This window comes from Triticum aestivum, chromosome 5D (assembly GCF_018294505.1).
Source record: "Triticum aestivum cultivar Chinese Spring chromosome 5D, IWGSC CS RefSeq v2.1, whole genome shotgun sequence".
Lineage (NCBI taxonomy): Eukaryota > Viridiplantae > Streptophyta > Magnoliopsida > Poales > Poaceae > Triticum > Triticum aestivum.
This window is the reverse complement of record NC_057808.1, coordinates 315652923-315668102: the sequence shown is the minus strand read 5'-3', so window position 1 is coordinate 315668102 and position 15180 is coordinate 315652923.

The window sequence follows — 15180 nt, the reverse complement described above, 5'->3', positions numbered from 1 at the left end:
TTCTTCTCGGTTGGAGGTTTCACTCATCTTCCTCAATCCAACAAGCTTGAGTTTGCTCAATTCGGAGCTCATATGCAGAAGTTATGGCAGTTTTGGTTTCCTAGCGGTAGTACCGCGGGCCGGAGCGGTAGTACCGCTTGGGTGCCACAAGCGGCAGTACCGCTCCAGAGCGGTAGTACCGCTGGTGGCCCCCAGCCGTAGTACCGCTACGGTCTCGTGCTAGTACCGCCTCGATTCGAGGGGTCTTTTTTCGTGTCGAGTTTTACGGTACTAGCCGCGGCAGTGGGGGCTGTAGTACCGCTCGTATGCGGTAGTACCGCCCTGCCACCGCGGTAGTACTGCTCTGGGCCCAGCGGCAGTACCGCGAGGGGGAGCGGTAGTACCGCTTATAGGGGCAAGCGGTAGTACCGCTAGCCAAGCGGTAGTACCGCTCTCTGCGGGGCTGAAGTGGGGGTAACGGTTGGATTGTTCCCCCCACTATATAAGGAGGTCTTCTTCCCCAATGAACCTTATCTTTTGAGCTCGTGTTCTTCCCCCATTGTTGACCTTCTTCGAGCTTGCTAACTCTCAATCCTTCCATGGATTCTTGCTAGTTTTTGAGGGAAAAGAGAGAGGAGATCTAGATCCACATTTCCACCAATCACTTTCTCCTCTTTCTGAGGGGAACCCCTTGGATCTAGATCTTGGAGTTCTTGTTGTTCTCCTTCTTGTTCTACCTCTCATTTTCCTCCCTAGCATTAGTTGCTTCGGTGGGATTTGAGAGAGAAGGACTTGGGCACTCCGTGTGCCCTTGCCATTGCATTTGGTGCATCGGTTTGAGTTCTCCACGGTGATATGTGGAAGTTACAAGTTGAGAAGCTTATTACTCTTGGGTGCTTGGTGCCCTTGAGCTTGTTCCTCTTGGGTGCTTGGGCGCCCTAGACGGTTGGTGGTGTTCGGAGCTCAATCATTGTGGTGTAAAGCTCCGAGAAAGCGTCGGGGTCTCCAATTAGGTTGTGGAGATCGCCCCGAGCAATTTGACGGGTACCGGTGACCGCCCCCAAGGGTTGCCAAAGTGTACGGGTTCGGTGACCGCCCCCAAGGGTTGCCATTTGTACGGGTTCGGTGACCGCCCTCAAGGGTCCCTTAGTGGAATCACGGCATCTTGCATTGTGCGAGGGCGTGAGGAGATTACGGTGGCCCTAGTGGCTTCTTGGGGAGCATTGTGCCTCCACACCGCTCCAAACGGAGATTAGCATCCGCAAGGGTGTGAACTTCGGGATACATCATCGTCTCCGCGTGCCTTGGTTATCTCTTACCCGAGCCCTTTACTTATCCACTTTACTTTGTGATAGCCATATTGTTTCTTGTTATATATCTTGCAATCACCTAGTTGTTTATCTTGCTTAGCATAAGTTGTTGGTGCGCATAGGTGAGCCTAGTTGTTGTAGGTTTTGTGCTTGACAAATTAACCGCTAGGTTTATTCCGCATTTGTTCAAGTTGAGAAGCTTATTACTCTTGGGTGCTTGGTGCCCTTGAGCTTGTTCCTCTTGGGTGCTTGGGCGCCCTAGACGGTTGGTGGTGTTCGGAGCTCAATCATTGTGGTGTAAAGCTCCGGGAAAGCGTCGGGGTCTCCAATTAGGTTGTGGAGATCGCCCCGAGCAATTTGACGGGTACCGGTGACCGCCCCCAAGGGTTGCCAAAGTGTACGGGTTCGGTGACCGCCCCCAATTATTTTAAAGCGCCTATTCACCCCCCTTCTAGGCGACATCCACGATCTTTCAATGGGCCGTACTGCCTGCTGCTTAGCCACGCCGTGGGCCGCAGGCAGGCAAGTCTGGGGACCCCCGTTCTCAGAACGCCGACAGCCTCGGGTCTCCTTCCCTGCCGCCGGCACCCACCGCAATAGCATCACCATCATTGACTCAGCAGATGAACCTGAGGAGTACACGGGTCCACAAGAGAGGTCGCACTCTTTTGTTTCTGCTTATGTTATACATTGCTTAATATTACCTGCTACTTTATCATCCTGTTCACCTCTTAGACTCCAAGTCAGGTCCAAATTAATGTTCAGACTTGATTTTTAAAATTAGTTGTGGGTCACATCTTGAGGCAGCAATGAATAGTATCTCTGTCTAATATCTGGTTCACCTAGGGTATGCCTATGTTGTTCATCTTGGCTGGGAAACAAATAGTAAAGCAATCATCATCTTTCTTTTTATTAAATTAAAGCAATCATCAGCCTGTTATCATTATTTTTGGATCCATCCACTGGTTGTTACCATCAGTCTAGATTTTTGTATGCTCTCCTTACATAATCTCACTATATTTTTTTCGTATGCATGTCAAATATTGTACACAGTCATGCTGAACATGTAGAGAAAAAGAGAAGAGTTTTGCACGGCAATACAATGTCATGCAGACATCGCTCCATGGTGGGTTCAATGGCAACCCCCCCCCTCTCCAGATTGTAATCCAGAGGAAGATAATTGTTCTAAGGCGGATTCAGACGCAGTTGGCCACTCCTATTTACCCCCCAAGGTGTTTGCTCTAACTTGGCATGATGATGTTAGTCATATCATGCATATGTTGCCTTGCAGTGCCTACTTTCGACATCATATATGTCATCTGCTTAGCTTAGACATGTTCTGTAATGCCACCTGTTTAGTTTCTATATCATATATGGGTATTATGCAGTCTCATGTCTTTTAGCCAGCCATAATATATGTGAAATATGCAATGACATCCTGTTTAACCAGGCATCATATATTTGAATGATATCTTGCCCATCCTTTTCTTCATTACATTTCCATTTGTCAACAATGTTTGTACATTAAACTACTTTTCTTGTGAATCAACCATTTGAGTGGGTGATGGAAAAATCTGGAGTGAAAACAAGGCCTTCGGAGTAGATAGTGCTCCCTGTCGAAGCAGATCTCTTGTTGGGTCCCGATAGCTCCTCGGAGATGGATTCAGAGACAGATGACCAGTCCTATTCCCCCACCGAGGTGTATGCTCTAACTTGGCACGGTTATACTGCTCATATCATGCATATGGGTCTTGCATTGCATAGTTTAGACATCATATATGCGAATGCCCTCTGCTTAACATATAAATCACATATGTGAATTAAATCATGTGATCCTGATTACTTAGATAACATGTATGTGAATTATGTCATGCGAACCTGTTTACTAAAGACATCATATAATTATCTCATGCCATCCTGTTTAGTTAGTCATCATATCTTTGAATTATGTCATGCTATGCTATCCAGTTTAGATAGACATCATATATGTGACATTATGTCATGCTATCCGTTTTAGTTAAACAATATACATGTCAACTATTTCATGCCCTCTTTTTTACACACTATTTATTGCATTTATCTCTCATACAATGTTTGTACATTCAACTATGTTTCCTGTTTATCAGCCATTTGAATTGGAGCGGGTGATGGCAGTATCTAGCGGAGTAAAAACACGGTCTTTAAATAAAATAGTGCTACCTCTTGGTGGAGATAGCACCCCAGTTGTACATGCATGAGAACCAACCCTACCACACATAACCCAGACTCTCGCAGATTGTAGCCCTACTGCGATGGAGAGAGAACCAGCTTCACCCAATCGAACCCCAACCCCAGCACATAGTAACCCAGTTCCTGTTGACACAGCACCATCTCCACCACATAGCTCCCAAACAAGATCAGTTAGTAAGGCAGCTCCAGTGCCCAAAGCGCCAGTACTACCACGCCGAACCCCAACTCCACCAGTTAGTACACCTATTCCTGTGTTGGAAGCACAACCAGCCTTTCGTAGTTTAGCATCTATCGCATTTCATGTTGTTAAATCCTATGTGCGTATATTCCCATCATGGAAGTATTATACTGAAGATGAAGGAAAATGTCAGCTGCATGCGTTCGTCTAGGAGTTATGTGTTTGTACCATACATTCTACCTCCATGATGGTTATAATACAACAAATTTTCCCATTTTTCTCTATAGGGAAGGACCGATTTGGAAACTCGGGATGAGGTAACCTGTGCTAATACCTCTGCTATCTTCAAGAATGCTTGGTGGCAGTATCTGCATTACCTGAAGAAACGTACTTCACTAGCAAAGAAACTCATCAAATTACCTTACGTTCTCCTGAGACACATTTACTGGACGATGACTGGGAACGCCTTGTTCTGTACTGGTCCCGAACCAAGAATGTGGTAAGGTCTATGAGCTCATTTTTTATTTTTTAAGTATTATATGCTTGCGTCTTACTGTACTCTGTTCATGTAGAACAAGTGCTTAAACCTGAAGAACAATTGTTCTCATTTAAGATTCCATTGCTATCGTGCATACTGCTTTGCTCTTGTATCACTGAATTTACTCATACAAACTTATTTTTAAATTGAAGGATCCAATCGAAACTCCAATGGCACAACAGGTATGTTTACACATGTTTCTTTAACAGGTTTTCTCTTACAAATAGCTCTGTTGATTTCAATTTCAATTGTGTATATGGTTGATTTCTCATATCATGCACATTACTAGCATCACAATAGAGCCAATAGTGTTGTTGTACATGTAGACCCGTGGTACCCATCCGAAATCTTGTTGTGCCGTGTAGTTTCCCACGCTTTGTATTCTTTCAGTGCTGCTTTGTCTTGAACTGATATGACTTGAACCGTGTCTCTATTTTGATTTGGCAAGACAATGCAGTGACCATAGAACATAGATATATGTTTGTTTGATGCTTTTATAATGTACTACTTGGCAATAGAAGACTTGGTAGTTTAATCTTGTCCACCTTACTAACGAACTGGTTCACCGAAATGAGTTTCATATACTAGTACATGCTAAACCTGTTATGTGTCTGCTTGTTTCTTCTTTTAGAATGCTGACAGAATATTGGGGAAGAGTGCCTTATTAAGAAATGGTAAATGAAGTAATGCAGATAAGGTTCGGGATAGTGAGACATCCTTGTTGGTCTCCAACAAAGCTGATAAAACAGCTAAGGAAAACTATCTTGAAGACAGTGAGACAACCCCAAAGTCATGTCTTGATTTAGTGTTCGAGTTACTGGCCACTACCGCTGGCACAAGCTATTCAAACTCACTGTCTGAATCAGTTCAGTTTCTTGAGTCTCAACTAGAAGCTGAAAGACATCGATCAGCTGTGCTGCGACAAGAAGCGGAAGGATTGTGGAAGTCCCTGGAGCATTCAGATGCATACATTTTGGTGCAACAGCAAGCGTTGGAGGATTTTAGCGCCAAAAAGGACAAAGCTAATAAGCTTGCTAAGCTTATTGCCAGCATGGTGGATGATACGTCTCCAACATATCTATAATTTTTGATTGTTCCATGCTATTATATTATCCATCTAGGATGTTTTATATGATTTTTGGGACTAACCTATTAACCTAGAGCCCAGTGGCAGTTTCTGTTTTTCCTTGTTTTTGAGTATCACAGAAAAGGAATACAAAACGGAGTCCAATTGACGTGCCAATTTTTGATGATTTTTTATGGACCAAAAGAAGCCCCCGGAGTAAAAGAGTTGGGCAGAAGTGTCCTGGTCTGTCCACGAGGGTGGGGGCGCGCCCTACCCCCCTGGGCGCGTCCCCCTATCTCGTGGACGACTCGGAGACCCCCCTGACGTGAGACCTATGCCAAAAATTCCTATAAATACAAAAACCTCCAGAAAATAACCTAGATCGGGAGTTCCGCCGCCGCAAGCCTCTGTAGCAACCAAAAACCAATCGGGACCCTGTTCCAGCACCCTGCCGGAGGGGGGATCCCTCACCGGTGGCCATCTTCATCATCCCGGCGCTCTCCATGACGAGAGGGAGTAGTTCACCCTCGGGGCTGAGGGTATGTACCAGTAGCTATGTGTTTGATCTCTCTCTCTCGTGTTCTTTATTTGGCACGATCTTGATGTATCTCGAGCTTTGCTATTATAGTTGGATCTTATGATGTTTCTCCCCCTCTATCTCTTGTAATGGATTGAGCTTTCCCTTTGAAGTTATCTTATTGGATTGAGTCTTTAAGGATTTGAGAACACTGGATGTATCTCTTGCATGTGCTTATCATGGTGACAATGGGATATTCACGTGATCTACTTGATGTATGTTTTGGTGATCAACTTGCGGGTTCAGTGACCTTGTGAACTTATGCATAGGGGTTGGCACAGGTTTTCGTCTTGACTCTCCGGTAGAAACTTTGGGGCACTCTTTGAAGTTCTTTTGTGTTGGTTGAATAGATGAATCTGAGATTGTGTGATGCATATCGTATAATCATACCCACGGATACTTGAGGTGACATTGGAGTATCTAGGTGACATTAGGTATTGGTTGATTTTTGTCTTAAGGTGTTATTCTAGTACGGACTCTAGGATAGATCAAACGGAAAGAATAGCTTCGTGTTATTTTACTACGGACTCTTGAATAGATCGATCAGAAAGGATAACTTTGAGGTGGTTTCGTACCCTACAATAATCTCTTCGTTTGTTCTGCGCTATTCGTCACTTTGGAGTGACTCTTTGTTGCATGTTGAGGGATAGTTATATGATCCAGTTATGTTATTATTGTTGAGAGAACTTGCACTAGTGAAAGTATGAACCCTGGGCTTTGTTTCTTAGCATTGCAATATCGTTTACGCTCACTTTTATCACTTGCTACCTTGGTGTTTCTATATTTTCAGATTACAAAAACCTATATCTACCATCATATTGCACTTGTATCACCATCTCTTCGTCGAACTAGTGCACCTATACAATTTACCATTGTATTGGGTGTGTTGGGGACACAAGAGACTCTTTGTTATTTGGTTGCAGGGTTGCTTGAGAGAGACCATCTTCATCCTACGCCTCCCACGGATTGATAAACCTTAGGTCATCCACTTGAGGGAAATTTGCTACTGTCCTACAAACCTCTGCACTTGGAGGCCCAACAACGTCTACAAGAAGAAGGTTCTGTAGTAGACATCAAGCAATTTCTGGCGCCATTGCTGGGGAGGTGAGTGCTTCAAGGTATATCTTTAGATCTTGCAATTGAATCTTTTAGTTTCTTGTTTTATCACTAGTTTAGTTTATAAAAGAAAACTACAAAAAAATGGAATTGAGGATGCCTCATATGCTTCATCTTTTTAATGTCTTTCGTGAAAATAAGGATTCCGATAATTGTTCTCAAGTGCTAGAAGAAGAATGCATTAGAATGTTTCGCACTAAATATTTGAATGATGAGCATGATTGCAATGTTGTTAGTATGAATTCCTTGAATATCCATGATCCTAATGATATGCAAAGCCACAAGCTTGGGGAAGCTATGTTTGATGAAGATGATATTTTTTGTCCCCCAAGTTTTGATGAGCAAATTATTATGATGAAAGCATGCCTCCTATTTATGATGATTATATTGATGAAAGTGGATTTGGAGAGGTCATGACTTTATTTAGTGATGAATCCACTATTTCGGAAGAGGTTCCAATTGATTATGAGAAGAAAGTTGCTATCTATGATGATTATTGTGATGCCATGTATGCTATAAAGAATAATGATAACCATGAAACTTGTCATCATGATTTTAATTTTCAATTGGATTATGCCTCACATGATAGTTATTTTGTTGAGTTTGCTCCCACTACTATTCATGAGAAGAAATTTGCTTATGTGGAGAGTAATAAAAATTCTATGCCAGTGAATCATGAAAAGAATGCTTTATGTGATAGTTATATTGTTGAATTCATTCATGATGCTAATGAAATTTATTATGAGGGAGGAATATATGCTTGTAGTAATTGCAATAATATCAATTTTCCACTCTATGTGCTTAAAGTTTTGAAGTTATGCTTGTTTTGCCTTCCTATGCTAGTTGATTATTGTTCCCATAAGTTGTTTGCTCACAAAATCCCTATGCATAGGAAGTGGGTTAGACTTAAATGTGCTAGTCATATTCTTCATGATGCTCTCTTTATGTTTCAATTCTTATCTTTTATGTGAGCATCATTGAAATCATCATGCCTAGCTAGGGGCGTTAAACGTTAGCGCTTGTTGGGAGGCAACCCAATTTTATTTTTGTTCTTTGCCTTTTGCATCTGTTTAGTAATAAATAATCTATATAGCCTCTGTTTAGATGTGGTTTTATGTTTTAATTAGTGTTTGTGCCAAGTAGAACCTTTGGGAAGACTTGGGTGAAGTCTTTGCGATCTTGCTGTAAAAAATAGAAACTTTTGTGCTCACGATATTAGCTGCCATATTTTACTGGAGAGTGCTTTTAGGTTAATTCTTTTTGCAGATGATTAATAGACAAATTCCTCAGGTCCACCAATTTATTTCAGCATTTTTGGAGTTACAGAAGTATTCAAATGATACATATTACTACAGACTGTTCTGTTTTTGACAGATTCTGTTTTCTATGTGTTGTTTGCTTATTTAGATGAATCTATGAGTAGTATCGGAGGGTATGAACCATATAGAAGTTGGAATACAGTAGATATTACACCAATATGAATTTATAATGAGTTCACAACAGTACCTAAGTGGTGGTTTTATTTTCTTATACTAACGGAGCTTACGAGTTTTCTGTTGAGTTTTGTGTTGTGAAGTTTTCAAGTTTTGGGCAAAGATTCGATGGACTATGGAATAAGGAGTGGCAAGAGCCTAAGATTGGGGATGCCCAAGGCACCCCAAGGTAATATTCAAGGACAACCAAGAGCCTAAGCTTGGGGATGCCCTGGATGGCATCCCCTCTTTCGTCTCCGTTCATCGGTAACTTTACTTGGAGCTATATTTATATTCACCACATGATATGTGCTTTGCTTGGAGCGTCATTTTATTTTCTTTTGTTTTGCTTGCTGTTTGAATAAAATACCAAGATCTGAAATTCTTAAATGTTAGAGAGTCTTCACATAGTTGCATAATTATTCAACTACTCATTGATCTTCACTTATATCGTTCGGAGTAGTTTGTCATTTGCTCTAGTGCTTCACTTATATCTTTTTAGAGCATGATGGTGGTTTTATTTTAAAGAAATTGATGATCTCTCATGCTTCACTTATATTATTTTGAGAGTCTTTTAGAACAGCATGGTAATTTTCTTTGGTTATAAAATTAGTCCTAATATGATGGGCATTCAAGATGGGTATAATAAAAACTTCCATATAGAGTGCATTGAATACTGTGAGAAGTTTGATACTTGATGATTGTTTTGAGATATGAAGATGGTGATATTAGAGTCATGCTAGTTGAGTAATTGTGAAATTGAGAAATACTTGTGTTGAGGTTTGCAAGTCCCGTAGCATGCACATATGGTAACCGTTGTGTGACAAATTTGAAGCATGAGGTGTTCTTTGATTGCCTTCCTTATGAGTGGCGGTCGGCGATGAGCTATGGTCTTTTCCTACCAATCTATCCCCCTAGGAGCATGCGCGTAGTGCTTGTTTTTTATGACTTGTAGATTTTTGCAATAAGTATGTGAGTTCTTTATGACTAATGTTGAGTCCATGGATTATACGCACTCTCACCCATCCATCATTGCTAGCCTCTTCGGTACCGTGCATTGCCCTTTCTCACCTCGAGAGTTGGTGCAAACTTCGCCGGTGCATCCAAACCCCGTGATATGATACGCTCTATCACACATAAGCCTCCTTATATCTTCCTCAAAACAGCCATCATACCTACCTATTATGGCATTTCCATAGTCATTCTGAGATATATTGCCATGCAACTTCCCACCGTTCCATTTATTATGACACGCTTCATCATTGTCATATTGCCTTGCATGATCATGTAGTTGACATCGTATTTTTGGCAAAGCCACCGTTCATATTTTTTATACATGTCACTCTTGATTCACTGCACATCCTGGTACACCGCCGGAGGCACTCATATAGAGTCATATTTTGTTCTAGTATCGAGTTGTAGTCCTTGAGTTGTAAATAAATAGAAGTGTGATGATCATCATTATTAGAGCATTGTCCCCTGTGAGGAAATAAAAAAAGAGAGAAAGGCCAAAAAAAGAGAAGGCCCCAAAAAAAGAAAGGCCAAATAAAAAATGAGAAGGCCCAAAAAAATGAGAGAAAAAGAGAGAAGGGGCAATGTTACTATCCTTTTTTTCACACTTGTGCTTCAAAGTAGCACCATGATCTTCATGATAGAGAGTCTCTTATTTTGTCACTTTCATATACTAGTGGGAATTTTTCATTATAGAACTTGGCTTGTATATTCCAATGAAGGGCTTCCTCAAAATGCCCTAGGTCTTCATGAGCAAGCAAGTTGGATGCACACCCACTTAGTTTCTTTTGTTGAGCTTTCATACATTTATAGCTCTAGTGCATCCGTTGCATGGCAATCCCTACTCCTCGCACTGACATCAATTGATGGGCATCTCCATAGCCCATTGATTAGCCGCGTTGGTGCAAGACTTTCTTCTTTTTTGTCTTCTCCACACAACCTCCATCATCATATTCTATTGTCCATGGCTCGCGCTCATATATTGCCTGAAAGTTGAAAAAGTTTGAGAATACTAAAGTATGAAACAATTGCTTGGCTTGTCATCGGGGTTGTGCATGATGGGAGCATTTTGTGTGACGAAAATGAAGCATGGCCAAACTATATGATTTTGTAGGGGTGAGCTTTCTTTGGCTATGTTATTTTGAGAAGACATAATTGCTTGGTTAGTATGCTTGAAGTATTATTGTTTTATGTCAATATTAAACTTTTGTCTTGCATCTTTCGGATCTGAACATTCATGCCACAATAAGGAAAATTGCATTGAAAATTATGTTAGGTAGCATTCCACATCAAAAATTCTATTTTTATCATTTACCTACTCGAGGAAGAGCAGGAATTAAGCTTGGGGATGCTTGATACGTCTCCAACGTATCTATAATTTTTTATTGTTCCATACTATTATATTATCCATCTAGGATGTTTTATATGCATTTATATGTTATTTTATATGATTTTTGGGACTAACCTATTAACCTAGAGCCCAGTGCCAGTTTCTGTTTTTTCCTTGTTTTTGAGTATCGCAGAAAAGGAATACCAAACATAGTCCAATTGACATGCCATTTTTTGATGATTTTTTATGGACCAAAAGAAGCCCCCGGAGTAAAAGAGTTGGGCCAGAAGAGTCCCGGGCCGTCCACGAGGGTGGGGGGGCGCGCCCTACCCCCCTGGGCGCGTCCCCTAACTCGTGGATGATTCGGAGACCCCCCCTGACGTGAGACCTACACCGAAAATTCCTATAAATACAGAAACCTCCAGAAAATAACCTAGATCGGGAGTTCCGCCGCCGCAAGCCTCTGTAGCCACCAAAAACCGATCGGGACCCTGTTCCGGCACCCTGCCGGAGGGGGATCCCTCACCGGTGGCCATCTTCATCATCCCGGCGCTCTCCATGACGAGGAGGGAGTAGTTCACCCTCGGGGCTGAGGGTATGTACCAGTAGCTATGTGTTTGATCTCTCTCTCTCTCGTGTTCTTGATTTGGCACGATCTTGATGTATCGCGAGCTTTGCTATTATAGTTGGATCTTATGATGTTTCTCCCCCTCTATCTCTTGTAATGGATTGAGTTTTCCCTTTGAAGTTATCTTATCGGATTGAGTCTTTAAGGATTTGAGAACACTTGATGTATGTCTTGCATGTTCTTATCTGTGGTGACAATGGGATATTTACGTGATCTACTTGATGTATGTTTTGGTGATCAACTTGCAGGTTCAGTGACCTTATGAACTTATGCATAGGGGTTGGCACACGTTTTCGTCTTGACTCTCCGGTAGAAACTTTGGGGCACCCTTTGAAGTTCTTTGTGTTGGTTGAATAGATGAATTTGAGATTGTGTGATGCATATCGTATAATCATACCCACGGATACTTGAGGTGACATTGGAGTATCTAGGTGACATTAGGGTATTGGTTGATTTGTGTCTTAAGGTGTTATTCTAGTATGAACTCTAGGATAGATCGAACGGAAAGAATAGCTTCGTGTTATTTTACTACGGACTCTTGAATAGATCGATCAAAAAGGATAACTTTGAGGTGGTTTCGTACCCTACCATAATCTCTTCGTTTGTTCTCCGCTATTAGTGACTTTGGAGTGACTCTTTGTTGCATGTTGAGGGATAGTTATATGACCCAGTTATGTTATTATTGTTGAGAGAACTTGCACTAGTGAAAGTACGAACCCTATTGTTTCCTAGCATTGCAATACCGTTTACGTTCACTTTTATCACTTGCTACCTTGCTGTTTTTATATTTTCAGATTACAAAAACCTATATCTACCATCATATTGCACTTGTATCACCATCTCTTCGTCGAACTAGTGCACCTATACAATTTACCATTGTATTGGGTGTGTTGGGGACACAAGAGACTCTTTGTTATTTGGTTGCATGGTTGCTTGAGAGAGACCATCTTCATCCTACGCCTCCCACGGATTGATAAACCTTAGGTCATCCACTTGAGGGAAATTTGCTACTGTCCTACAAACCTCTGCACTTGGAGGCCCAACAACGTCTACAAGAAGAAGGTTGTGTAGTAGACATCAGTAGATACCCAGGATAACGTTTCTTGAGCTCTTCTGAAGTTGTTCCAGTTATGGACTTGTTTTGCTGCTGTGTTTATTTGCACTGGTGGCCAATTTAGACAGCCAGTGTATGTAATATGCTGCTTTGGTCCCTATATTTGCACTGGTGGCGAACTTTGATGCCCAGTGGATGTAATATGTGTAATAGTCGTAATAGCCTAGCGTTAGTTGCTTGCTTATTTATTTCCTTATTGTCTTGTTTAGTTGTTTGCTTGTAGTCACTGCAGTTCTTTTTCCGCGTTTTTCTAGTGGCCACAATAACCTATTTTTGGTAACTAGGCCACAATAACCATGGCAACACACGAACTGTTGTAACCATGGGCCTCCTATGGGCCGTAGGATCCACAGGCCTTCTACGGGCCGTAGGATCCATGGGCCTTCTACGGGCCGTAGGATCCATGGGCCTTCTACGGGTCGTATAGTAATTTCGCCAAACATGGGTCGTACTATTCGTGGACCATAACGGGTCGTTAATAGGCCGTATTTGATAACTCTATGAAAACAGACCAACGGGTTAACGGGCCACAAATGGGCTGACTGTAACCACGGGCTGAATTTGTCCCACAAACGGAATAGGCCAGTAACGGACCATAACTGACCGAATTCTATAAATGAGCCCAAGAATAAATGGGCCCTTAGAAGGCCGAAAGTTAACATGGGCTGGAAACGGCCAACAGAATAATGGGTCGTTAATGGGTATAAAGCGATACACTGTTCATTATGGGCCAGTTTCGTCTCGGGCCTTTAATGGGCCCAGAGTTACAAATGGCCTCCTATGGGCCGAAAGACGTCATGGGCCATACATGGGCCGGAAGTTACAACGGGCTGGAATCATATTGGACGGCCTAGATGACGCTACTGGGCCAAATTCCGGTAGGCCATGACGGGTCGTGAGTTAGCGGGCTGTAAATGGGCTATATGCGAACATGTCGTTAACAGGCTTTCCGTAGGCCGGCCCGCTACCTTTTAACCAAGTCAAACAGGCCGGCCTTTTCACTGGAATGGGCCTCTGTTGGGCCGTGCCACGTGCTGCCGTATCATAGGCACCTTCGGTCCAATGAGTGGATGACATCTGTCCCAACGATGAGCTGACACGTGGTTCCTCTAGCCATTGAGAATTTTACATGCGGAAAATCGCCATTGGTCCGGGCTGTTAATGGGTTATCGGATCCAAACCGGAACATGGTAGCTTAACACCGACCCGTTATGGTGGATGCCAAGTGTCGGTCACCCTTGACAAAAGCACTTCTATGACGCGCGATTTATCGTCATGGAACACTGGTACACGTTGGTGCTATACAAACGGTTTTTAACCCCTTTCCGCGACGGCGTTCGGAACCGTCACCTAGTGAGTGTGGGCGATAGGGGGGTCCTTCCCACACGACCCAGAAACCGTCGGGGATATGCCCTCCTGGCACACACGCTCGGCAAAATGAGGTCATGTGCGACCGGCGAGCACTCAAATACAGAAATACGTACAGTAGTGCTAAAAAATACAATTATACAGGCGAAATCATTTTCGGTCATAAGTACATCCCACACAGTCAGTCACCGCTAAACGTTTCCGTTCGTATATACATCCCACAAAGTCACTCCAAGGAAAACATTTGCGCAAGGTGGCGTAACGCAAACAATTTTCAAGAGAATGTCGTGTGTGATTGTTCGTTGATCCAACACAGTTTATTCCTAGAAACTGTGTGCATTGCCTGAGGTCATCATCCACGGTGTTTTCCCAATAACCGTTTGCAATAGGAAAACCCAATTAGCAAGCTAATTGGCCAATTAGCAGGCTAATTGCCCTATTATTAATAATCCATTTACTAATCTCATTGACATTCATATTAAGCACATAATATATTCCATTTCCATATTAAGGAAGCAGGATTTCATAATTGAAATACATCGGAGTACAACATGATATAGCTTCAGCACTCAGCTACCCCATTACACAACTGCACCAGCACCAAGTTTCACATGCAATATCTAGAACCTTTCGAAATTAGCATCATAGACGGTACATAGAGAGATGCATCTCATCTAGAAAACTGCTGAAGCAAAAGGCGAATATTGAGCCTTCATTCATGTTGAAGGTCTTTGCAACTTTAGGCCAGTGCCTGTGGATGATTGACTGTCCATCCTTCGACCTCTTTAGGAACACTTCAATATTAAACCGTGGGTGTTGTATGAAAACTTTCCTCGCCTCCTGACCATAGAGGTGGTTTGACAGGTAATCATCAGTGAAGCCTGAAAACAAGGATGTGCATAAATATCTTCTCTATATTGGAAATGGGGCAAAGGAATAAAAAAAGGCAAGGTATAATACTTAGTACCATCTTGTAAACCTCAGTGCTTCCCATTGTTTCCCTGCAACACATATAAGGTAGTTTAGTCCAGTGGCGGAGCCACCTCCCGGCTACCATGGGCAGCTGCCCGGGCTCTGCCACTGATTCTAGTTTAAACAATAGTAGCAAATGGAGAGCTCGCCATCACTTTGTAGGGGCAACCAACCAATAGACAAGAGTTTAGTGTACTTTGCCCCGACTCTCTGGCCGAGCTGGCTCCGCCACTGGTTTAGTCATCATGTTAAGTAAGGGTTCGCATGCTATCAGTAAAATATGTTGATGATA